This window comes from Puma concolor, chromosome B3, assembly GCF_028749965.1.
Source record: "Puma concolor isolate L17-30 chromosome B3, mPumCon1.1.hap2, whole genome shotgun sequence".
Classification (NCBI taxonomy): domain Eukaryota; kingdom Metazoa; phylum Chordata; class Mammalia; order Carnivora; family Felidae; genus Puma; species Puma concolor.
Genome location: NC_141672.1, coordinates 18,194,051 through 18,219,827, shown reverse-complemented (window position 1 = coordinate 18,219,827; position 25,777 = coordinate 18,194,051). Strand labels below are relative to the sequence as shown.

Below are 25,777 nucleotides of genomic sequence, written 5' to 3'. Positions count from 1 at the left end.
GATGCCCATCAAAAAGCCCACTAGATGCTGTGGTTGTTGGGTTGAAAGCCACTCTTTGGGAAAAACCTTTTCCCAGAAGCATTACGGCATCTTACATTTTGCTGTTCCGCCACTATTCCTGGGTAATTAGCAAGCTTTTACTTTCATGTCCCAAGATCACACATCAGCATGTTCTCACACTAAATTCTCCATAAAATGCTGTGCTTTTTTAAATTAAATTCTGAGACATGATCAGGAGATATGCTCAGATGATAAAACCACACTTGGAAAATATGGTTCTCTCTAAAAATTCTATCCATGAGAGATGAAATAAATGTTTCCCATGGCAATTTCCTGCCGCAAGTACGATGATACAGAACACTGGTCCTCAGCCCTCACTGCCCATGAAAATCATCTGGGAGCTTTGAAAACTCCTGATCTCAGACCTCATCCCAATTAAATCGGATGCTCTGGGGGACAGGGAGGCAGAGCAAGGGCACCAGGAGATTGTCAAGCTTCCAGTTTGTCAGGTGATTCCAAGGTGCAGCTAAGGTTAAGAATCACTGATGGATGTGCCATTTTATTTGTGATACAATTAAATACATGACACGTACCCGAACATGAGAGTGGAAAGAGCATATATTACACTTCTGGTATAATTGCTGAAAAAAATTTGACTTTAATTAAGGAATCATTAAATTTGACCCTCAGAGCCTCTGAAAAATTCAACTTAAAGAAACCTGGCTTAGCCATTTATTCACTCTCGTTTAATTAGATCCTATTCTTAAACAAATGCATGATATAGGTACAGCATATATTTTTATGAGAAAAAGATCTTTGCTCTTAACAGAGCTCAGTGTCCTGCCGATTTTTTCTCACTTCATGTCATAATCTTCTGTGACATCACAATTAATTCCTGTGGAGATGATTATGGAGACATAGAGAGGATTATGATTTCAGGGAAGTGATAAACAGCAGGCACAGAATAAGGCCTTCTTTTACTTCTCAAGGATTACCAGCTTGGTAACAGCAAAAGCCAAGAGGGGGGAGAAAAAGGTTCGTACAGAATATTATAAAATAGCATAAAACTATAGATTTGTCTCTTCTGTGAAAGCCAATTAACTCTTTAAACAGTTTTTTGTTGATTGCATCAGCTTAATTACTTACTTAAACAGGGCATGTTTTGTCAGGTCAATCACATATTTTATTAGTATTGCTTTAAATTAAGATTCCAAATGTACCTTGCGGTTTAGATTTATCAGTATCATTATTGTGGATATTGGCTACCTGTGAATGTTTACCTTTGCAAGCACCTCTGACTTTAGGACTTTAGAACAGCGATAAAATAAATTTGGCCTTCACAGAATATACTCATTTCCACTAAAGTTATGAAGACTTGAGTGATGAAGCAAGTGATTTTTTTTTTGTCATTTTCATAAGCCCTGAAAACTTCTGAATGAAGATTCTCCCAGGGCCTTTAATTCCACAGAATGATATTCAAAGCATTATGTGCAAAGGATCTGCACCTGTACTTGTACTTAAACATTCATGCTATGACTTGACCCACAAATTTCTTCCGATATTATTCTCCATTTTCAAGTATATAAAGTGAGTACCCTGAGTGAGTGGGGTGTGGCTCACAGTCTTATACCAGAAATGGCAGAAATAGGAAAAGCAGTGGTGAGGATCAAGGTTGACTGTCAAACAAATATCATTCCCACCTGACTTTGCCACCCACCGAGTGTTTGCCAATAAGGAGGTTTTGGTAGCTACCATTTTTTCAGAATTTTTACTTGTCTAGACTTTCATAGAAGATCCAACTAAATAGATAAGGGGACATAATTTACCAGCTCTGCCCAGCAGGAATTTAAATAAAAATCATGTTTTAAGCTCATAGAGGTTTTTGTTTTGTTCTGTTCTGCTTTTCAAAATTTCTCCAGGCAAGCATAAGTGTTACTTAATAGTTTTACAAATTATACTCAGGCTTGAAGGATCCAAAACTGTCTACTTTGTCTGCGAGAAACTCTGAGTTATTACTCCTAGAAAGCGCAAATGCTATAATCAATAAATGGTTAATTCTTTTCACAATTTTGGCATTGTTCTTTAGAAAATAAAAACAAAATGGAAAGTTTACAAACAACTTTAAGAACCTGTAAAATGGCATTTTGTGAGGCTATCTTTTTGAATAGGAAGAACTTTCTTCATAATTACCCAAAAACAATTTTCACTCTGAAAGCTTTTTAGCTTTGAAAATTTCCTAAATTATAATTAATTGATTTAAATCTTGCCTTGATGAAAGAATCCAAGCAGATAAGATTAATTTCTTAGTCTCTAACTATCTAACTTTCCCAAGAGGCTATTCCAAAATGCTCAGCACTCAGACCCCCATCGATTATAATTTATATAAATGATCTGTTTCTCTGCAAAAGTACTGAGAAAGTACAATAGATACACAAATCAGTGGGCTAGTGGGAACATACAGACTCCACGTGGGCTATTATGAAAGCTGATTTAATTATTTCTTTTCAAAGTTTAATATGCAAAAAGTTAACTTCTAGAAATATTCAGACCATTGCCAGATGGCTATGAAAATTGTTTTTCATTAAATTGGACTGTTTAAATTTTCCAGGCCCATGAATCCAAAGACAGTTTAATCATAGTCAAGAGGGAATTGTAACTCTGGAAAACTAAGCAGAACCCTCCAGCCAGGGCTATAATGATAATTATAATGAAATAAGACCACATGATTGGGAATCGGCCTACAGGAAGGTAATTCTAGCCATCCAGAGTCTGACATGAGAGGTTTATCAAAGGCAAGGCTTGAGAAAAATTCCTAGATAGTCCACTGCAAAAGCAGGAAGAATCTACTCTCCTTAGGAGGGAAGTACACAGTGTCATGCTTGGGTTGTGCATGCCATTGAGTTGGGATTATGGCTTCTCATTTAATATTCATTTACCCAATCAAAGGAACATTTATCAAATGCCTCATTCACTACACAAAGTGTAAATACAAAGTAATGTGACTGATGTTGAAAATAATCTGCTGGATGAGTGATGTTTTCACCTGTGTTCTCATACAGAGTTTTCTGGGAGGTTCTCCAATTATCAGATCATTGGGGAAATCCCTCTTTTTGCAAAGCATCTTCAGAATCAGTTCCTAAACAATGTAAGATAATGTATTATTATTTCAGATGCAGACATCTCAAAAACATTGTGACTAAAGTCTGTGGTTCGATGAGCTCTGAGAATTTATGATTAGCTTGCTGTAATGGGGATATGTGATGGCATTGCTTGGGGTTTATCATGGCATTCGTGTTTGTACAAAAATTAGGGATCCGGGGCATCTGGCTGGCTCAGTCAGTTGAGTGTCCCACTCTTGATTTCAGCTCAGCTCATGATCTCACAGTTTTGAGATCAAGTGCTGCATTGCAATCTGCACTGAGTGTGGAGCCTTCTTTGGGATTCTCTTTCTTCTTCTGCCCCTCCCCCACTTATTCTAAATAACTAACTAACTAAATAAATAAACAAATAAATAAACATTTAAAAAAAAAAGATTTTCTCTGGGTACCTGGGTGGCTCAGTCAGTTATACGTCTGACTTCAGCTCAGGTCATGATCTCATAGTTCATGAGTTCGTGCCCTGCCTGGGGCTCTGTGCTGACAGAGTAGATCCTGCTTTGGATCCTCTGCCTCCCTCTCTCTCGCCCCTCCCCAGCTTGCTCTCTCACTCAAAAATAAATAAACATTAACAAAATAAAATAAAATAAATTTTAAAAAGATTTTCTCTCTCCCCCTCATCCTCTGCCCTTTCCCTGCTCACACTCTGGCAGTATTTTACAAAAAAAAAAAAAAAAGGATCTATTTTCACACACACACACACACACACACAAAGTTCTACACTAAGAAAGGTCTTCTTTCTTTGCCACCAAGAAAAGATTTAAACAGATCTGATGCCTTCCCAACATTTACAACTATTAATCCCGCAGATAGCCTAGAGTGAACTAAATATCTTTGGTTATAAGTATAGAGTTAATATAGAGTCCGTTTAATAACTTCCCAGATAATTTCAGAGATTGGCAGACATTGGAGAGATACACGGCTTTCCACAAACAATTAAGAGTGAATACTTGCAGCCAATGCATTGAATGGCTGCAGAGGGAGACAGGGCTCTGAAGCAAAAGGGGTACATCTTACCTCAGGAATACTGTGACACGTACAAAGACACTTCAGATTGTAACACAAGTATTCTCTTAGGTCTGCCGGTTAAAAGTTGTACCTGATCCTGGTACAAAAGAATTTGAGTCTAACAGAAACTGCTATCTTTCAACAGTCCTACATATAAATATGGAACCATAATTCCCATTTAAAAATGATTCAGGGGCGCCTGGGTTGCTCTGCCAGGTTGCTCTGCTCTGGGTTGGTCTGACTTGGGCTCAGGTCATGATCTTGTGGTTCCTGAATTTGAGCCCCCGCATCAGGCTCCCTGCTGACAGCTCAGAGCCTGAAGCCTGCTTCAGATTCTCTGTCTCCCCTCTCCCTCTACCCCTCCTCCGTTCACAATCTCTTCTCTCTCTTTCAAAAATAAGCATTAAAAAAATTACCATGTGATTCAGTCATTCCCAATACATGACTCTGTGGCAGCCATAAACATCTTCAATCATTATTATAAATATGCCACAAATAGGAGTAGCCACTGTGTTCTCAAGTCATGTTTCTGGGTGTTGAGTTGTGGATAGCCTGGCAAACTTCCGGCTTATAAACAAAGGAGACCTGTTTCCACTAGCAGCTGGACTTTAATGTCCAGAAGCTTCGATTCAAAGGGATTAACTCGCCCCGATGACAATGTGATGACTCCATGCATATGTTTCCATTTGTTCTTTTCTGAAAGAGATTGAAACATACACTTCATTTTCAAATGTAAATACACTCAATGATTAAATGTCCCATTAGAATTTGTCAGAGAAAAAGATAGGGAAAAATTTTCCTCGTGGTGATTTTGTACTTAGAATTGAGTGAGGTCTTGCTTTAACCAAAAACAATTGCTCCCTTTTCTAAATTTCATTGGGTAAAGCCCACAAATGGTTTAATTCACTAGTAAGACTTTTTAAAACTATTCTTGCATATGCAAAACACGAGTAAGCAGATGGATTTCATAGCAAGTTACACTATTCTTTGGATGCTTTTCTATTCCCTCAGAGAGACATAGTAGCTACATGTTCTATATGTGAAGAATACTTTATTCCCACAAAAATAACAACAATGAGGGTGACTGGGTGGCTCAGCAGGTTAAGCAACCGACTCTTGATTTTGGCTCAGGTCATAATCTCGTGGTTCATGAGTTCTAGCCCCAAGCCAGGCTCTGTGCTGACAGTGTGGAGCCTGCTTGGATTGTCTCTCTCCCTCTCTCCCTGCCCCTCCCCACCCAGGTTCTCTCTCACTCTCCAAAATAAACAGCCATTAAAAAAACCAAAAATAACAACAATGAAGATAGCTAAGATTTATTGAGCATTTCCTAATGTCAGCTTAATTGCATTATAGATATTATTTCATTTAATTCTGACAACCACATGGTGAGGTTGACATACTCATTATTTCCATTCATTCAGAGATGTGAAGCTTATAAGAGATTAAGTGACTTGCCCAAGGACACTGGAATTAAAGTCAGAGACTTTAAATTCTACGTGCTACTTCTTTAAACTTTGCAACAAATATCAACTTGCATTTTAGCTAGTTTCTCTCCCGTTTCTCTAGTAAGATTAGACTGTCAACTCTCACGGGGGAAGATTTTATATTATGCTTCTTGGCATTCGTAGAACTCTAACAGCTCCTGGCTCTAGTGCTCAATGAATGAATAAAGAAATGATGAATGCATGAATGAATGAAGACTTAAAAATAATTAAATCACCTTTCAACCAAGGCAAAATTTACTGTTACTTTCACTTTTTCGTATAGATTTTTTTTTAATGCTTTAAATCTTTGCAGGAAAACACAGAAGGCTCATATTTTTGTTTTGAAAATACTTGAATGGTCTCAAAGGCACAGAGCTAAATGTTATCACTTGATTTGAGGATGATTTGTTTTCATTTGATGATTATTTGGCGTCCTTCCTCAGAGACAATTCACAATAACCCTGGCTTCAATAAGCACTAGGGAGGGACTTCTTGTAGTTTGTCTAAATGGTGGGGGTCATTAATATGTTTGTTGACCTGTACGGGAGCTAAAATTTTCTAGTAACATCTAGTTTAAACCAATTTTCTCAGCACAAAGAGTGGGTACATTCATGGCTAAACACCACATCAGGTCTTTGCCCTGTTGGTAATGACACAGATCCCATGGATTCCTGCATCCATGGTCCAGCTGATAGAAAACTCTGCTCCACACTGTGCAATCATGGACATTTGTTCCCAGAAATGATGAAAATGATTTGATCATGAGTAGTTCTCAAATGCTTTAAAAAATTCTTACCTTTTTCTTAGGACCATTAGGATTAGTGACCTTTAGATGATTTAATATTTGCAAAATACCCGAAGCTCCCTGAAGTACTATGTAAATATGAAAATCACCCACAAGGAAGTCAATATATGTAAATAACTCATAAAAAAAAGATAGCTTGAATTAGGCACAAGAGAGGCTGTCCATTTACCTCATTTGAATAGAAATTGCAAACACTAATCCTAGACAGGATTTTTAAGTTTCAGTTATTTTTAAATAATCACTTAAAAAATGTCTTTTTTTTAAGTGTTTTTGAAGAGTTGATGATTAAAATCTACACACAGGAAAAACTGAATCTGCTGTGAGATTAAAATCCAAAGGCTTTCTTTCTCATGAAATGATGCATGCCTTAAACTGATGTAGCACATCACTCAACAGGGGAGGGGACACGGCAGCCACCAAATACCAGCCTTGGTGATGACGGTTTACTTGGTTTATCCCTAAGGTTGTCAATTGTCCTACACCTCTCAGTGTTCAGACTCATTTGTGAGTTACAGTGATGGGAAATACTTGTCACAGCCCAGGAACTGCTTCTTGAAGTCACGCGGAAAGACATAATCAGCTAGAACCGGCACTCAAAAGTTTGGATGCTTATCTGCACTCCGCTCAGAAACAATCTGAGTCGTTTTTGATACAATATTCTGACACTTCCCATTTAGATCTTGTTTGAAAGAGCAAGGGCAGAGGCAATCAAAAGTAAAATAAGAATGTGGGCTGGGAAGAGTAAATATTGAAATTTTATGAGCATAAAAGATTCAAATTAAATTTGTGGCGAAGTTCTGAAGAGTGACTCGATGGAAATTCTGGTTAGCTCTCACTGTAGCAAAACCATTTATCCATTTATCGGGTCGGCCTGCAAGGTGCACATGTGATAAGGTTGGCGAAGATTCTTGCCGAGTCAGGCTCTCCTGTTTCTCAAGTCTCTAACTAGGTGGATCATCAGAGCTAAAACTCTTTTTCTCTTGTTCATTTGTAAACAAATTCCTGTTCTCACAAGTGAGATTTAAACAGTACAGAACCTACAGAGCAAAGATAAGCAAATTCTCTCCTCTTCCTGACTCATCCTGCCCTCCTCAAACTGCTGATACTCCCTTCCTTGCCCAGAGTGCTCCACTCACTCCTTATTATAATGAAAATAAAGGCACACCTGGGGTTTGGTAAGGGACATCTCAGGATCCAGGCTTTCCTGAAAGGTACCCTGTGGATATGTGGGAATCTTTAAAAGAGGGTTGGTTGTTTCTTCTTCTGCATTCCAGTACCTCATACCAACTAATCTTGATCCGATGGAAAGACCCAGAATTAGGAGGTGAGATCACTCTTTGAAAAGGAAAAATAGTAGGAATCAGATCATCGTGTATGCATGGACACATTGCAGAGGCATTTGGTTTAAGCAGTGGTTTGTAAATGTTATGGGAAAGGTTGGGGAAAAATAGCATGTGTTTGTCCCTCAGTGGCTGGAAAAAAAGATATTTAATAAATTAATTAATTGTCCATTTATTTTTGTTGTCACTGTTTTGTTTTTCTCTGCTCACTCCTATAGCTTAGATGCCCAAAGAGTGGCACACAAGCGTTACTCAGTATCAGTCGTATTAATAGAATCCAACAAATCCATAATAAAGTAACAAAAACTAGCATCTCAATATAAATATGGAAAAGTAATAAAGGATACAGTTAGAAAAAAAAGCAGGGGATTAGTAAGAATAGGTATTCAGCCACATTAATAATCAAAGATATCTGTCTTTTTTATATATATGTAAAGAAAACCTATTTTCTGCCTATCAAAATACCATTGACAAAAATACTAATATAATTTTGATGAAAATTAGCAAAATTACTGCTTACAATGTACTTTCTGGGAAGCAATAATAGTCATATCTAATGCAAAATGTTTAACATATGCATACCTTTGATATAAATTATACTTCTAGGAATTTATGATAAAAATAAGAGGGCATATATACATATTCAAGGATATGATATTTAATATCCTTTAATATTTAAAGGAAATTAATGTACCTATAACCTACATTACTATCACAAGGATTGGAATATATCAATATGGACATTGCTGTACACAAAACATAAGACATCAATCAATGTCACTAGATGTTAACGATCTATCATTTAATCAAAAAGAGACTTACAAGGAAATAAATGTATTTGTACACATTATCATATAAAAAGGTGCAAGGATTTTCAATACAATCGCAATAGTTTATATTTAAGTGTTTGACTAAAAGGTGACTTCACCTTGATATTTTTACAACTAGTAAATATTTGAGAAGGTTTATATGCTACATTTATGATGTGAGTAACATTTTTATTTTAGAAAAATATATCCTTATAGAAACTTAAGAACTCAAAGTTCAATCAAGTTTACTCCAATCTAAAGAATCTATTAAGAAAAGAAACGCAATTTAAAAACTTACAGAAGAAGATTCGAAGAGCGACACACATGCATTTATTTTTGGTCATCTGAATGTCTGAATTGACTCTGACCGTGCACAGAATTAGCTTTATATTTTGTTTGCCCCCCAGTAGATGAATGGATTCATCATGGCAACTTACTCAAATATCTTTATCAATAAGGTTTTCCGCTTCTTTGTTCTGTTTGGAGGTTCCTGCCCAGGATGAGATGGACTGATGAGTCAACCTAAGTGTCCTTTTACACTTGGACCGAATATTATTGGTCTTCTGTGAATTTTTGCAGCCTAAACTAACCAGTACTCTGGATGAACTAAACAAATTGAGTGTCTGATCTATAAAGCTAAGGACACTGGTGGCGCTTTTACCACCAGAAGGCACTGTCAGCCTGAGAGCCCTGCTTCTCACACTGCCAGCAGCTCTTCCTGTAGGCTCTTGCTTCGTGTGGTGTAACTGGGCTATCCTTGCTGTTTCATAATTATCGGGGGACAGGTAACTTTTAAATCTACACTGTCTGTAGGGTACATGGCATAAAAGTCCTCCTGTGATGACCATTGCCCAGCCCACCCCTCCAGCCTCTTTCCTGAATATATCCTGCTCAGTTATTACAACTAGTTGAATTTTCCTATTTGCCATTTAGATGATTCCTGCAGCCTGTCCTAACCTCTACTTTCTGCTGTGCAACTTTCTCTGCTAGGGCTTTGTGGACTCCTTATGCCAAGCGATGACTGTGGTCTCACAGTTCACTGCACACAACCCTACAGACATATCACATTGGTACATATTGGTTTCCTTACCTCTCTGTCTACCAGATTTGGATTCCCTGGAAGGAAAAGCACCTAAGTCTGTTATTAGCACTTCGTAGGACAATGACAGACACTAACCACTCAAGAAGTGTTAAAACAGGAATGAACGAATGAATGATTGAATAACAGCATAAATGAGTGGTAATAAAAAAAATAAAGAGATTATTCTCTCTTCACGGATAAAATCATTGTGGCATTTAGTTACTCCATCTAATTCTGCTTTGAAGAAATGGTGCTGTAATTATGACAAAAAATAAAGTAATCAACACTCTTTTAACAAATGAAATGCAGCACTTTTTGACTTTCAGTGTTTCATAATTACTGTATCTTTTACTATAGTTATTACAAATGTTTTAAGCTACAGGAACAAAATTAAAAAGAAAATCAAACAAATCCTGAGCAGATAATTAACACATTACTATGCCATAGCCATTCTCTCTCTTTCTGTTCCTTATGTTACTTTCATGTCATTTACTGTAAATATTGACTTGGACCCCTATATATGTCAGGTACTGTTTTATGAGTTAGGGATACACAGGGAACAAGATCAACAAGGTTCATGGCTTCACAGTGTCCATGCTGGGGGAAAAGAGGGAAGCAATCAATGACAAATCAATAAACGTATTAACAGTAAGACTTCAGAACAGAATAAATAATGGAAGGACCAATATACTATGGTGTACATAACTGATGGTAAATGGTGTTTCTGAACCATAAATGGTGGTTGGGAAGGATCTATCTAGAGAAGTAATAATGAAATTCCTGACCTGGACAACAGTGCCTAGAAACTTCTCTTTGTCTGCCTGATCATGACTTGGACTTCCTAGTCCCAAATCCATACCTACTTTGGTAATCTCCCCAAAACAATGCTGTGGCTGATTAAGAAAGAATTTCTCAGAAGATGGAATTTCAAGATTATACTTACTCCTTATTTCATGGATCTTCCGGATGCTGTCAGATTTCAGGCTTGAAATCTGTCTTGACATTTCCTAGATGCATTTTTGTTTTGCCTTTCCACTAGTTAATTGGTGACATATTTGCTATTTTTCAGTGATTTGCCAGACCCATGGGCACAGTGGGATACTTGTCTTCTACAATTGTACTTCTCATCAACCAACCAACAAACAAACACCAAAAAACTAAAGCTGTTGAAATTGATGAAGCAAACCACAATGTCTCAAGCTTTAGAAAAAATGTTCCTGGTATATCAAATGGAATAGAAAATTATTTGATCTTGTTAGTAAGCATTTTCTTGTTTATTTTGTGTTTAATACAATTGTCTTCTCCAACAAATGGATTATTTTCAAGAGACGTCCTTTTTTGGACAGAGCAACTTTTGACAGTCTAATTTAGTGATGTTGCCATGAAGAAAACTTGAAAGAGAAGGCAGAAGCCAAGTGCAGCAAAATGACACCAATTGGCACATTTCCCATTGCTTTCAAAACAGTGTCTGTTGTCACATACCCCTACCAATCTCACACACACACACAAAAGCAAAGCAAACCACAGAAAGAAAAATACGCATAAAAAGAACAGGAAAGGCACACAACCAGGCATGCACACACACCACTGATCCACAGGTTTGAAGACTTTAAACCATAGTTTCTTATTTTAGCTTCGAGAAAAATGGTAGCCATCTTTAGATGGCTATTAAAGTTTGTAAGTGGTAAATCCTTTGACGATTTCTTCAATCGTTTCTTAGACGAGCCAAGAGCCTCCTGCCATCCCAACTCTAACACTTACAGATTTTTTCTTCTTTCCCTTCATTTGGCAATTAATCACTCATTACCATGTCTGGCATCTCGAGTATTGATACCATGAAGTGTTATATAAATGGTTCATTTCCCTCGGCAGGTCTCCATACTTTGAGCACTCAGAGCTTCTGAGAGGCTTGAGTCACATTGATTGATGTTTCTCTATATCCTTGTAAATAATTCAATTACTTGGACACAAACATACAAATATGCATGTAATTACAAATTTTAATAATTAATTAATGAGGACAACAAAAGGTCAGGGAAGTCTTATCTGAAGAAGCAAACACTTAAGACCAGCTGAGCGGTTGTAGAAAGCACATTTTAGCAAGGCTGAAGAGCAGGAAGTAAATCCAGGAATCCCAGGATAGCTGATGATTACAAGCCAACAGGGAATCTTGGAGACATAATCTGGAAGAGAACACAGAAGCCACATTATACAGGTGTTTGTAGGACTTACTACCTAAAATTTGAATTTCATTCCAAGTATTTAAAAGATAAATGAAACACATTAAAATTTGGAGAGATTTTATTTGAGCAAGCATTGACTCCAATCAGGCAAGACCAAACAGTAGGTAGGAGAGCTTTACCCACAGAAGCTAGGGGGCAAGTTTTTTTTTTTTAATTTTTTTTAAGTTTATTCATTTTTGAGAGAGAGAGACAGAGGGTGAGCAGGGGAGGGGCAGAGAGAGAGCAGGAGACAAAGAATCTGAAGCAGGCTCCAGGCTCTGAGCTGTCAGCACAGAGCCCAAAGCAGGGCTTGAACTCATGAACCCTGAGATCATGACTTGAGCCGAAGTCAGAAGCTTACCCAACTGAGCCACCCAGGGGCCCCAAGGGACAAGGTTTTTATAGAGAAGATGGGAGCAAAGCAAGGAAATCATTTATGTGACTATAGCTTAAGTACTTGCATTATTTGGGAAAGTGAAGTTCATTGTTAGTGATTGGTTTTCTTCTTAACCTTGAGTTATTTTTAGGAATTGTCTCTGGCTTAGGTTCTAGTTTACTTATGTAGGTGACCAAGGTGTTACAGCCACCTCAGTGTAATGCCTCCTTGTTTGATTACTTTAACAAAAATATAATGGAGAACCAGGAAAAGATATTATGGAGGAGAGTAAAATTTTATATTGTTAAAATGATGCCACATTATTTTTTTCCTTGACCCAAGGTCTCACGATTCTCTTCTTTCTTACATTGCTTCCAGATTAACCAACTTGAAATACAATTTCTCTTTCACTCTCTTCAGAATTATAATCACAACCACTGCACTAATGGAGAGCTTGCTGTGTGCATCTCACATATATTTTCACATTTATCCTTTATTATCACCATAAAACTCTGGTGATGGAGAGATTAATACTTCCACTTTAAAGATAAAGAAACTCAGAGCTAGAGAAGTTAAATAGCCTGCCGTATTTACCCTGGGTTTGCCAACTCTAAAGCTCAGGGTGGAATATTGTCCACTCTCTTCCACAAACCACACTGTTCTCCTGTTACCACCTCAATCACGTTTGAGCTCATAAATGTGTCCTATTGGAATACATTCATAAACGCACATAACTCTCCCTCTATTCCCATCCAACAAACAGCAGTTGATCTGTTTCCTTTACCCGCTCGTCCCCATCTCCAAACCACTACAGAACATGCTTATTCTACCACTTTTTGTGATAATTTACTAGAAAGACCATTGGTCAGCAGGAAAGTTGAGTTTTCATTCAGAATTTTCCACTTATTGGGCCTCACTGAGCCTCAAAAAGTTAAAGTTAGAATGGTAATCTAACCTACCCACCAGGAATGGAGTGAAAATTAAATGAAGTGTTGAACATAGAGTTTTTTTTTTTTGACTCAGAAAAGGACTATGTAAATGTACATTTTATTTTATATATTGTTTTAGACCCTTTCTGTGGCCAGTAATGATTCCCCCTACCCTCCATATATCTAAATGCCCTCTCCCAGACTGAGAGCAAGGGAACACTATGGATGCAGATATTCTCATTGATCTTAACCACCATATTCCTTTTGTTCATTGTCATGTTCATACCTAGTTAAGAATAAATTATTATACTGTCTTGTGTTTTCCATATGTGTATTCATGCTTGGCTATCATTGACGCAGAGTCAGTACAGGATCTTATTTTTCACTGTCTGCACCCTTACCAGGTCCACCATAGTACTGCTAGAAAAGCAAAGAATAATGGTTCAGAGAACAGGTCCTGGCAACAGACAGACCTGGTTTGGAATCCTGACTCAAACAGTTAGCTGGAAAACATTGGCTAAAAACTCTCCCAGCCTCATGTTTCTCACCTTTAAAATGGGGTTATTAATTCCATCTTCCTCTTTAAGTTGTTGTGAACTTTTAGTTAAGAGAAGTATGGGTAACGCAGTGGTTGGCTTCCTTTCTGTTAACTATTACTCTTACCTTCCTTCTTGCTATAACTGGTGTAGTGCCTCATTTATTTTCGTGTTCCTCAAAATCATCAGTTTCCTGGAAGTTTAGTTAATGTCTGTTTGCTAAATTAAATATATCATCTATTCCTTTGGACTTCTGTATGCAGTGTATCCACGTTAAGCAATTGGACTGACCCAGATTTTCTAGAAGAGCAGTTTCCACTCAACCTAAGATAAACCCCAGCCAAGCTTCCTCACACCTTAGATGAAAGAGGTTGTACTTTGTTTTGTCAACTGATAATGCCATTTCACACAGACCAACAGCAGGTATAATTTACTTTGAATAAGTCCTATCAGTGGTTATCATGATATTTTTGTGTATTTCATAATTTTAGGGGCACCTAGGAGGCTCAGTAGATTAAGTGTTCTACTCTTGATTTTGGCTCAAGTCATGGTCTCACAATTCATGAGATTGAGCCCTGAGTCAGGCTCATGCTTTGCATGGAGCCTACTGAAGATTCTCTCTATCCCTCTCCCCCCTCTCCCTCTGCCCCTTCCCTGCTCATACTCTGTCTCCCCACCACCACCACCACCACCAATAATAATAATAATAATAATTTTAAAGGTCAGCACTTAAGGCTTATTTTTCATGGAATATAGAAATCGCCCAGCTGAAAAAGTTGAGTTGATAATTGTATTTATTTATTATTTATGTATGTAGGTATGTGTTTATTTATAGATTTATTACGGATAACTAGGGATTGTATGGAAGAGTATGTGTCTTTTTTTTGAAATGGTAAAGAAAGCAAAGTATGGAATTGCTCCCCAGTAACTAAGTGAAGAATGCACCTGCAAATGACTTAGTTTGCCATCTTTAATCTCTGAATGGTTTTAACTAGATATTAATTAGTGTATCATGTTAAATTCATTACACACTTTATGAATATCTTGAATCCTCTTACCATAAGTAAATAATATAGAAAGCATAAAGGGTAAAATATTAAGTAATTTGGACAAAGAAGACTTTGGAAAACACTTTACAATAAACCTATATGCCTTTAGAACTATATTAATAAAATTAATTTAAGAGGGTTTAATCATGCTGATTCTTGTTTACATTCAAGGGATTAAACTCACTGGTGGATTTGAGAATGGAGGTTTTTTAAAGGACAATGTGAACATAATTTGGCCTTTAGCTAATTTGTAATTGAAAAGTTCAATTCATTAGCAGATTTGTCTTTAAAGCTTATGTGACAGAGCCTATCATTACTTTAGAATTTCGCAGAACACTGAGGTCAACTAAGCCAAGGAGTTCTTTGAAACTTTTAATTTTTAAGTATGCAGATACGTTGCAGACTTGAAGCGTAAGTAGAGGGGAACATCAATTTAACTTCCTCTGCTACAATTCTCTTGTCCCTTTTCCTTTCCTTCTCTCTGTCTCTGCTGTTGTCTTCTTCCATCTTACCTGCAAGTAATTCTAGTACATGGAATAGACTGGTGGAACAGAAATAGAGATCCCAGAGCTTACCAAGTCTGTCTCAGTCTTACAAACATGAGTCCAGTGGGAAGGGTAACTGATTCAGCCTGATACTAGAGTCTGAGACTGAAGGCCAGTGCAAATGCTGTTCCCTGAGAATGCGTTGGGAGGTGGGGTAGAGATGTAGTCTGCTCCATAGCTATGTGACACTGGGCAAGTTGTTTTACCTCTCTCCACTTCCATGTCCTCACCTATAAAGTGAAGATAATATCAATGCCTACTATAGGGATTTTGTGAATGCGTATTGAATAAGATAATCTCGGTAACCACTTAACCCCATGCTCTAAGCAGTGTATGGTCAATAAATGTTTGCTGTTATGAGGACATGCTTTTTTGTATTATTAATATATAAGATATATAGGTAGGGAGTATAAGAGATATAGAGAGGGAAATTTTAGAAAACAAAATAGCCTGGTAAGAAGAGTCAGATTAAAATGGTAGCATCTCTAACCATCAGCATCGCTGTCTGGAAAATAGGAATGATTATAGTGTCTACTGTTTTAAGAATTCATCGAAACACTGTGCCTAAAGCATTTAATCTGGTGCCTTGCACATGATGAACACTTGAAAAATGGTGGCTGTTATGATGACAATAGTAGTAAATAATATGACATAGAGTCGGGGTTAGCAGTGGAATGACCTGGTTGCAATGTACAGGTTAGAGACCGGGACATTTTGAACCAAATGACAAATGAGTCATTGAGTCTTACAAAATCATAAAGAAAATTGTGATACTTCTTTCTCTCCTGAAAACCCTGTAAGCCCTTCCCATCACTGTATCTTAGTGCTCCTTAAACGTGTCACTTAGATCCTGTTTCCACATATGTTATTATATGGTATGCCTCCTACTTGATCGTCTCGTAAGGAATAATGTGCAAGCAAAGACGTGCTGGCACCTGAGTTATGTTTTTCCCAAATACAGGCAAAAACAAATTTGTAACTATCAAATTAAAAATGAGATCATCACTAAAAAACCCAAATATTGTGTTGTGATAGTGTATGGTCCATTTTCAGGAAACGTTGAAACTAACACATGTTAATTACCACCATTGCTGCTACAAGTCAAGAGGTTCTGGGAGTAAGAAAAGTCACACTGATTTCAGTTATTTCGGTTTGCTTGTCTACTATGGTTGCTTGTTGGTTCTCCTCAATCCCTAATCCCTCTACAGTTAGTCCAATCCTGGAAAGCTTTTCACCTGATACTCATGACAAGGTGATCCGAGAGCTTAACATAATACAGACAGCTCAGACATTTCAATAGATTTTTCCTATCTCATTTCTTGTGCATATGTGTTGTGTATTTTATTATATTAATGTTATGCATAGTGTGTGCATGTGTGTTTATTCAATATTATAGTATATTAATTTTGCACAGGCTAATGAAAATCAGGATGTGATATTTCTAAGTCTAAGCCTTAGGTCTCCACAGAAAACTCAGGTAAAGTACTGAAGTTAGTATTTCTAAAGACAAACTTCTACCCCTAGTAGCTTCTTTCTTACCCCCCCCCTTTTTTTTCCTCCTCCCTCCTCCCTTAATATCTCTTGAAAATGGAGGTAAAGTTGAGTCATTCAGCTCAAGTGGTCAAGATAATTTACTCACCTTAATACTTCACTTGGAGATAGAGACTATTAATTGTTACAACTCTGAGTAGTTGAGAGATAAGAAAGATGTACTGAGGAAAGGATGGACGTAAAATAGCTCATTAAAGCATCCTCGTCCGCCCTCCCCTTTCTGAGATTCAGGGAGCTTTTATGATCCACCTGTGTGATTCTCATCATCACGCTAACCCGGTGCTTCCAGGACGACAGAACAGTCCCCTAGACTCCCTCTGAGCTTTGGGTCAGGTTTTTCATTTCACACATCATTCACCTCCTCGCTCCAGTGATCCTGAAGAGCCAATAACCCACCTGATCCTGTGTGCACATTAGCGCCAATCATTTAAATGCATACTTTGGAGAGGTGGAGACTATAATACGAATTCCTAAAAAACATACACACTGGGGACTTTTATAGTGGATTCTCTTAGAAATCACCTCAGAAAGTGATAAAATTTCAAGCCAGAAAACAGAATAGTTTATAGGTTCTGACCAACCTTCACGATTACAGTAATGTTTCCTTGGGTGAGCTTCTCTTTTTGTGCTCATAATATGGAATTGAACTTGAGTTTACATTAAACAAACATTATTTTCCTTAAATACAAAAGATCTTCTTCAGTCAAGTTGGCTTAATGTGGCAACCTATCGGAGAACAAGGAGAATCCATTTTTAACTGTAAATTGGTCCTTGTCTCGAAATATCCATATGCTCTAATATTCAAAAGTGAATATTCCCAAATTTGGTATTTTCTATCTGACACCAACACAAATAGCTTAAAATTAAATAGAAAACATACACATAATACTTTAAAGCCAGCAACCTGAAATTGGGCCAGTTTGTGATTTAAAAGAAAAGTAAATTAATAATTGAACATTGATGAGATTTTTTTGCTCCCACTAGAAGCTTTTCTACTCCTGTGTTAGGTTAACAAACAATGATTACATGTTTGGGGCTGCTATAAAATATTAATTAGCTGGAAAAAATAGAAGATTTGAAGAGAAAGTAATATCAGCCACATTTTAACCTTAAAATTGCATTTGTATTTGGGTGCATAATGTTAAAAGGACATTACTCAATAGCAGAACCCTGTGTTTATTTAGGAATTGGGTGACTGTTTTGTTTTGTTTTGTTTTGTTTTGTTTTGTTTTGTTTTTATGGAATCTCTTAACCCTGGGTAATGAATGTTGATTAGACTAGGGAACCAATCCCAGTAAAGCCAACTCAATTATAGCTATTGGTTTAAGCAGGAGAGTTTGACACTTACTTATAAAGAGGGGAGGGGTTATTTTGGAAAGGGGAAATAATAGGAAAATTCTCCTTCCCTTAAAACTGAGACATGAAAATAGAACACATTTCTTCCTAACCTTGGATATTAAAGTTCATAATGTGATGTTTGGGGCTTGCAGTCATATTATGAATACATTACTGAGCTACTATGGTAGAATAGTTCACCTCCTGATTATATTTTCTCATGAGATAATACATTTCCTATTGTTGAAGTCATTTGTAGTACGATTTTCTGATACCTCAAACGGAAAGCATGCTAATACCTTTAACTTCAAGATTTTGGATCTTGTTTGTGTTAATCAGATTGAGCTGAATAAGCCAAAGTTTATTTCCATCCACATAAATTTTGCCACATTTCAGTGGATTTCCAGGTAAACTCATCGGATTGACTTAGGGATTCTTTATTTTTAACATCTTAAGGTCCTGCAATCTCAACACATGATTTCCAGGGTTACTGAATGAGAAAAAGAGAGAGATAGGGCACTACCTAAAACTTTCTACTGCCGCAAAACGATGGTGACTTTGATTTAGTCCATTAGCCAGAGCCAGACATATAACTCAGAACATCCACAAGAGACTGGGAAGTGTAGGAAACCTCTTGGATATTCAGTGAGCTTTTAAAATCCTCTGTCACAGTGAACATGGTCAGGCTATAGAGATGCTAGATGTCAGGATTAGGGAATTCACTTTTCTTACTATATAAGAACAAGAAGGGACTCTCCTGATTCCCTTTAGTTCTCACTTAGTTGGAAAAAAAATTTAGATTTAACTTAATTCCAGAGAAATAGTTTTATAAGAGCTAGAATAGGAGAAAAGGCAAACTGTAGGGAACCACGCATGTGTGTAGTAGACGGTCCCTAATGGGGCAATGGTCCAGAGCATGGACGTTGAAGTTTGATGGACCTGTGTCTGTACAGAGCTCATTTATGTGCTAAGCTGTGCAGCTTAGAGTTTCAGGGTGAGCTTGAATTGCTCAAATGTGCTTCGTTCATCGAAAAATGCACAATGTATGATAAACCTTATTTTGCTTCGTGGTACAGTAAGCATGAGTGTTAAGTGAGTCCATCAGTGACCTGAACAAAATCTTGAGAATCCAGTATGGCATAGTCATCTCTATTGTGTGCTTTTCAACACCACCAGGCAAGTCTCAAATTCTCAGCGGACACTGCCAAGGTGTCCTATGAATATAATGCAATTCTGACGCTATCTCCTTAGAGATAGTGTCATATCCTACAGGTTAAGTGCTCAGTCTCACAGCACTGCTCCCACTTCACACACCAATTCCAAGTCCAGGTGTCTATAAACTGCTATAAATGGGAAATTCCCACACGCCCCTTCTTTGGGTCCAATTAATTTGCTAAAGTGGCTCAAGGACTCAGAGAAACATTCACTTACATTTAGTATAAAGGATGTGATAAGGGATACAGACGGATAGTTCGATGAAGATGTACATAGGGCAAGGTTCAGAGGGTCGAGAGTCCTAGAACTTCCCCCGCTCCTGGAACCACAGTGCACAATGCTCCAGACGCATTCACCAACTTGAAGCTCATCTTTTATCCTTGTTCAAGAGATTTTATAGATCTTTAATTTCCACCCCATCCCCCTTTCCCAGAGGTCAGTGGGCAGGGTTGAAAGTTCCAGCTCTCTAATCACTTAGTCTTTCCGGTGACCAACCCACTAAGGCTATTTAGTGGTCCTGTCCTAAGTCACCTAATCATCATGAGCTAAGGTGTAATTGAAAGGAACTCATTATGAATAACAAAAGACGCTCCTACCACTCAGGAAATTACAAGCATTTTTAGGAGCTTTGTGCCAGGAAGCTGGGACAGAGACCAAATATATTTCTTATTATACCACACTATCCTATGTGAAAGGAGCATTTTCTTTTATTCTCTAAACTTGCTATTCAGTATGCATATATTATAACTAAAGTGCAGAATAAGTAAAACGAATAAATGTGTCATTTTCCAAATAAAACAGGGCATTCTTTCTTAAGCAAACTTTTTTCTCTCGCTGTCCATGTTTGGTATTTTACAATAATGCCACAATTTTGTCAGTGGAAAGAGGGTAGAAAAGTCAATTAAGTATATTTAAGCTTATATTAGGCAATTACAGTAAATGTAATGCCATACCAATAAGCATGGGTGATTTTCTTAGGAAAGTCTTAGATTATAAATTCTTCTGCATTGTATTTCCCAACTCGCTGCAGTACATCCATAAGAAATAATGCTAGAGAGATTCTGTGATATTGATGTTTTAAGTGCATTTGGCATAAACAGCACCCCTATTATTCAACCATAATTGTGTCAAAACTTGCTACTGTTAAAAAAGAGACAATATACTCTAAATGGAGTCACTTGCGCTAAACCCCACATCACTAATTTGAGACTTACTCCTTAACTCAGTTACAATTTCAGCCCCTCCCAGAAATGGAATCTTAAACCAGTCCATTTAGAATTACCTGGTCAGCACTAGTGAGGTAATCTGTTTGATGGACCCTGTGGTCCTCTAAAGGAAAATGACCTTGCCACAATCAGTTCTTTGCTAGTATAACTTTCTTGCCCCACCTCCTTCTGCTTATAAAAATCCTTCATGTTGTACAGCTCTTCAGAGCTCTTTTCTCTTTGCCATATGGGATGCTGCCTGATTCATGAATCCTTGAATAAAGCCAGGGAGATCTTTAAATTTTACTCAGTTGATTTTTTTTTTTTTTACACTACACTTTCCTATTTTAAATATACAATGAACAAGAATAGCTTGGGTATAAAAGACTATTAATCCTTACATGTCACCAAAGGCAAACTTCGGCCTTTAATGAATTGCATTTGCATCATGGTGTGTGTATGTGCATCCATGTGTGCATGTGTGTGCGCGTGTGCACACGTGCGCACATGCACGTGTTTCGTGCCGGTGTGGCGAATTGGAAGAAGAGAGGAAGTAGTGTTTTCTTGCAGCCAGCTCTCCATTCATTCACCAACTCCTAATGAGCACTTACTGTGTACAGAAAATTGGGCTAAGAGAGCAAATACATTCTGTGTCTGTAAAAAGTAAAATTTAGCTGCAAAGATGGACATTAAATAAATAAACTCAATAAAGTATGATCAGTGTCATGGCATGTTAACATGTTCAATGAATATTTACCTGATGATATGGCCTAGCTTAAGTGAGTTAGGGAAGGCTTAAGGGCAGAACAGATACTTAACTGAATAATGAGTAGGAGGTAGATAGGGAAAAAAAAAAAAAAGTGGGGGGCGCCTGGGTGGCGCCGTCGGTTAAGCGTCCGACTTCAGCCAGGTCACGATCTCGCGGTCCGTGGGTTCAAGCCCCGCGTCAGGCTCTGGGCGGATGGCTCAGAGCCTGGAGCCTGTTTCCGATTCTGTGTCTCCCTCTCTCTCTGCCCCTCCCCCGTTCATGCTCTGACTCTCTCTGTCCCAAAAATAAATAAAAAACGTTGAAAAAAAAATAAAAAAAGTGGGAAAACCATACCCATACATCAATGCATGCCTTCTTTTATTCTGAGATTTTAGTTTCTGCATTTTGTTACATATGTGTGTGCTCCGGCCTTTTTTCCGTCACATTGGATTCTGATAAATAAGTACATGTGTGCTAGTTATGGGACCAGGAAAAAGTTTTTAACCAAGCAGATATCCTTGATTCAAACTGTTAAATTGATATTAGTTAAAACATCAGCTAACCGGGTGCCTGGGTGTCTGAGCATCTGACTCTTGATTTAGGCTTAGCTCACGATCTTGCAGTTGGTGAGACTGAGCTCCCCCATCGGGCTCTGCAGAGACAGTGCATCTCCTGCTTGGGATTCTTTCTCTCCCTCCCTGCCTCTCTGCCCCTCCGCTGTTCATCCTCTCTCTCTCTCTCTCTCTCTCTCTCTCTCTCAAAATAAGTACTAAAAAAAAATTTTCAGTATAAATTAGCATATTGATATATTAATTAAAGCAATTAACATATTAATTAAATTTTACCTCTGCTTGTGTTCGGTGGACCAGAAGAAGTAGATGCCAGGGAGAATGATCAGCAGGAGCAGACGGACTAGGGGAGAAGCATAGACTGAAGAATGTGGACTGATTGATGAAGCAGAGCATCCATTGTGCACATGTACTGACCCACTGGATTAGAGAGGGGGCAGAGTGATAAGGGCTGCAGTAACAGTAGTGACCACCAACAGCTGGATATTGCTCTCGAGTGACACACAAACACCCATTCACGCCTAGTCTTTGTTTTGATCTTTATGTCAAGACACCTTCAATCCAATATCTCAACCTCTTACACAGCGTAAGACATGACATAATGCATTTCGTATTCCAAATCTACCATTAATTATTGCTGAGGCTTTAGGCATGACACTGAAAGCATCTTTGCCTGGTGCAGGTCTTTCTTCTATGATACAAAATATTCATGTTTCTCTCAAACCAGAAAAATGAATGCCCGTTCCCTTTGTAGAATAAATTATGAAATTTACTTTATCATTCATTCTTTCCAGTGGAACTCTTGTTATCTGATGCAACCAAGAATCAATAATAAAGAATGGTGAATATTTGTTATAATGTCCTGAGGCTCAGCATTAGTGACAAGGATATTTCTAACTACCAACTAATAAATGGATCTTGATTTAATGAAAATTATGTATTAAGGGTGAGTCCTGCTTTTTTCTATTGAGAAGCCAATTTTATTTACTCAGTAAACAATAGTGAGAGACTACTGCACATTGGAACTCCAAAACAAATCTGATAAAACCTTATTCATACAAAGTTGGCCGCTAGAGACAGATAAAAATTCACAGTCCAGTGTATTACTTTAACTTACATGCACGTGTGATTCTATAACAGCACATCTGATCCTCACAGTAAACTTGTGGGTTGGATTAAGGCAGAAAGTTCACGTAATTTGTCTAATTGCCTGGAGTTTGTAAAATTGGTGTTTAAATCTTAATCCTTCACTCCAAAGTGTGTGTTTTTCCCAATAAGTTCTGATTATTTGAAAACTAAGAATCAATGGATACATATGCATGCATCCATAAGTAGACCTGTATAATTCAAACCCATTTTGTTCAAGGGTCAACAGTATTTTTAAAAGTTTCTTATATGCATATTCAAATTCCCTGATGTACTCCTTCAACTAAGGTGCATACATCAATACATACATGTTATCCACAAAACCACAAATTCAACCATGGTATAGGGGGTCTCTCTCCAGAAGGGTTTCACCATAAGCCACGTACAGGGTCATATCCAGTCTCTTCTAAGAGCCTACAGGCCCTGTTCTGACCCTGAATCACCAGTCAGGACTCCTCTCTTCCCACTGTGGTTTCCAGTTTTTATTCTGTCACTTTCTCACTCATACAAATTGATGTGCCTCCTTCCTAGGGTCCTGTTCTGTCAACCAAAGGGGATTCGATTCGATCTGTCCTGTTCATGTCATGAAATGCTTCATTTCACCTTTCCTCAAAGCAATTGATGCCAGCTAGCCGTAGACCTCCACAATTAAGGGGACCAGCAGGAAGCAATCTATTATTAGTGATCATTGGAAGGAATAAGGATCAGCCCCAAAATGGTATGTGGTCACCAACTCTAGACAGAGAGTTTTGCATAATTTTATGCCTCACCTGCAATGAACTTGTATCATCTACATCTTAACAGGAATATTGGGTGTTCCTTTATGCTGTAAATGTAGTGGTACACGTGGAAACATCCCAGTCTGAAAATAACACACCTGGGCCAGTCGTTAGCCCGAATAAGATCATCATAAATGTGATGGTAGTCAGGGTGAAGACCAAATATGTTGCTGCTAAAAGCTGTCCCAAGATTGCATGACAAGAGTTCTGTTATTGAGAAGAAAGAAGTTTTGCAACAATACCAGGGTGGTGGTGGCATAACTTTGCTGCACTCTTACCTTGCCAGCCACTCATTCCTTTTCCGACTGAATAGAAATGATTGTGTTTCTTCCTCACGTTTGCCTACTCCTGTTTCTTGCCTCCATTTACATTATGTATATTTTAGTATGCAGTTGGCAATTGACTGCTTAGCAACTATAAAATTATTTTGGAGAAGAATCTATATCAAAAAGGCAACTTTCAATAATGTAGTGCATGTCCTTGGAAAACTAATTTTAATGGAAAGAGATGTTCAGCCAATACAGATATGCTGAAGAGTATGAACATACATTTTAGTATATCTACACATAATAAAAATGGGAAATTAATCTTTACGGTCCTTGTTTTAATTATTTTTCTGAAGAGGTATCCTATTTATCTATTGTTTGGCTCTTTTCCTAAACCAATACTATTAAGTTAAGAATTATTTCTTCTTAATCATTACAAACAGTTGCTACATTTCTTTTTTGCAGTATGCTTATTTCTTTTTATATGTAGGAAAAATAAAGAGTATGTTGTATTACAATGACATCAAGTCATTCCAAAATTTTCTGGACATGAAGATTCACAATTATGCACATTACAGCATGCCTAAGCGTGTATGTGCAGGGGGTGGGGGTGGGTAAGAGTGACAATTCTGCATTTAAGAAGACATACTGGGAAGGTATAGTATGTAATATACAAAGGGGGGGAGAACATGTACATAGGGGAGCAAACAGAATATACAGTTATCTTAGTTTTCCTGCAGCACCTTTTTTTTTCTAGGAATTTAATTTTTCTCCCCAATTTCATTATTGAAGCAGGAGTAGCCATGTCACACCATGTCTTCTTTTCTTGGACAGAGTTAATTGATCTTCTAGTAAGACACAGGCTTCAAAATTGGCTGGTAGTAGGAACACCCAGGCCACCAACACCACTGAGCCACCCCAGATGGTTGTTTCAGTGGTTGGGAACCAACCATAAGCTGAACTTGTGAGACACTTCATCAAGATTTCTGCACTTGAGCCGAAGAAGCTGGAGTATTAATTCCTTGGATGTTTGAATCACAATATGTGCAATAAAGAAACCACCCACAGCCATGTTTTCTGCTTCATGAACTTAAATGGGGGAAGATATTCTACAAATGAAAGGGGCTGAGAAAAGAGATGCTTGGAAAGGAGCAGAGAAAAATAGAGAAAAAGTCCTAACATTGTTGGAATCCTCGGATCCCTTAATTTCTGAAGCCCCACTACTTTCCTTTCATTGGTTTCTGAATTCAAGAATCTCCTTAGTACATTCCTCCTTTTTGAGTAAGCTAGTTTGAATTGAATAGCTGTTACTTTGCCCAAACATGTGTTAATTATACCGTATGGTACCGAAGAGTTGCCTGGATCAAAAGTGCAGCAAAGTGGACTGGCCATTGCAGCCTCACCAAAGGGCTGTTCAGGTCATGATCTAATATTGGGAAACACAAGGGTCACTGTGAAAGCCTCACTAATCAGGGGATTTAATCCAAATTGTGTGGCACCACTGTTCTGTTGCACCTGCATTCTCAGGACCATGGTTAGCTGTCCAAACTGCAAAAACACTTTGTATGGCAGAAGCAGGGAGTAGTTCTCAGACTACATTAGATGCCCACTTCATTCAAAGAAC

The 25,777-nt window shown here is 37.8% G+C and overlaps 3 long non-coding RNA genes across 4 annotated transcripts in view; all 3 read left to right on the top strand.

The window, feature by feature from the left end:
• Positions 1–25,777, top strand: part of LOC147579786 (uncharacterized) — a 494,570-nt gene that overhangs the window by 362,275 nt on the left and 106,518 nt on the right. The gene's annotated exons all lie outside the window — the stretch shown is intronic.
• Positions 833–25,220, top strand: LOC147579787 (uncharacterized). 2 transcript variants are annotated; one of them, XR_015252108.1, is made up of 4 exons: positions 833–1,035; positions 22,757–22,908; positions 23,640–23,826; positions 24,988–25,220. It is a non-coding gene; the product is annotated as an uncharacterized LOC147579787 (long non-coding RNA). The 2 variants fall into 2 exon arrangements; XR_015252109.1 differs by lacking the exon at positions 22,757–22,908 and having other exon boundaries at positions 841–1,035.
• On the top strand, positions 4,653–22,742 carry LOC147579788 (uncharacterized). Its single transcript, XR_015252110.1, has 2 exons — positions 4,653–16,816; positions 22,263–22,742. It is a non-coding gene; the product is annotated as an uncharacterized LOC147579788 (long non-coding RNA).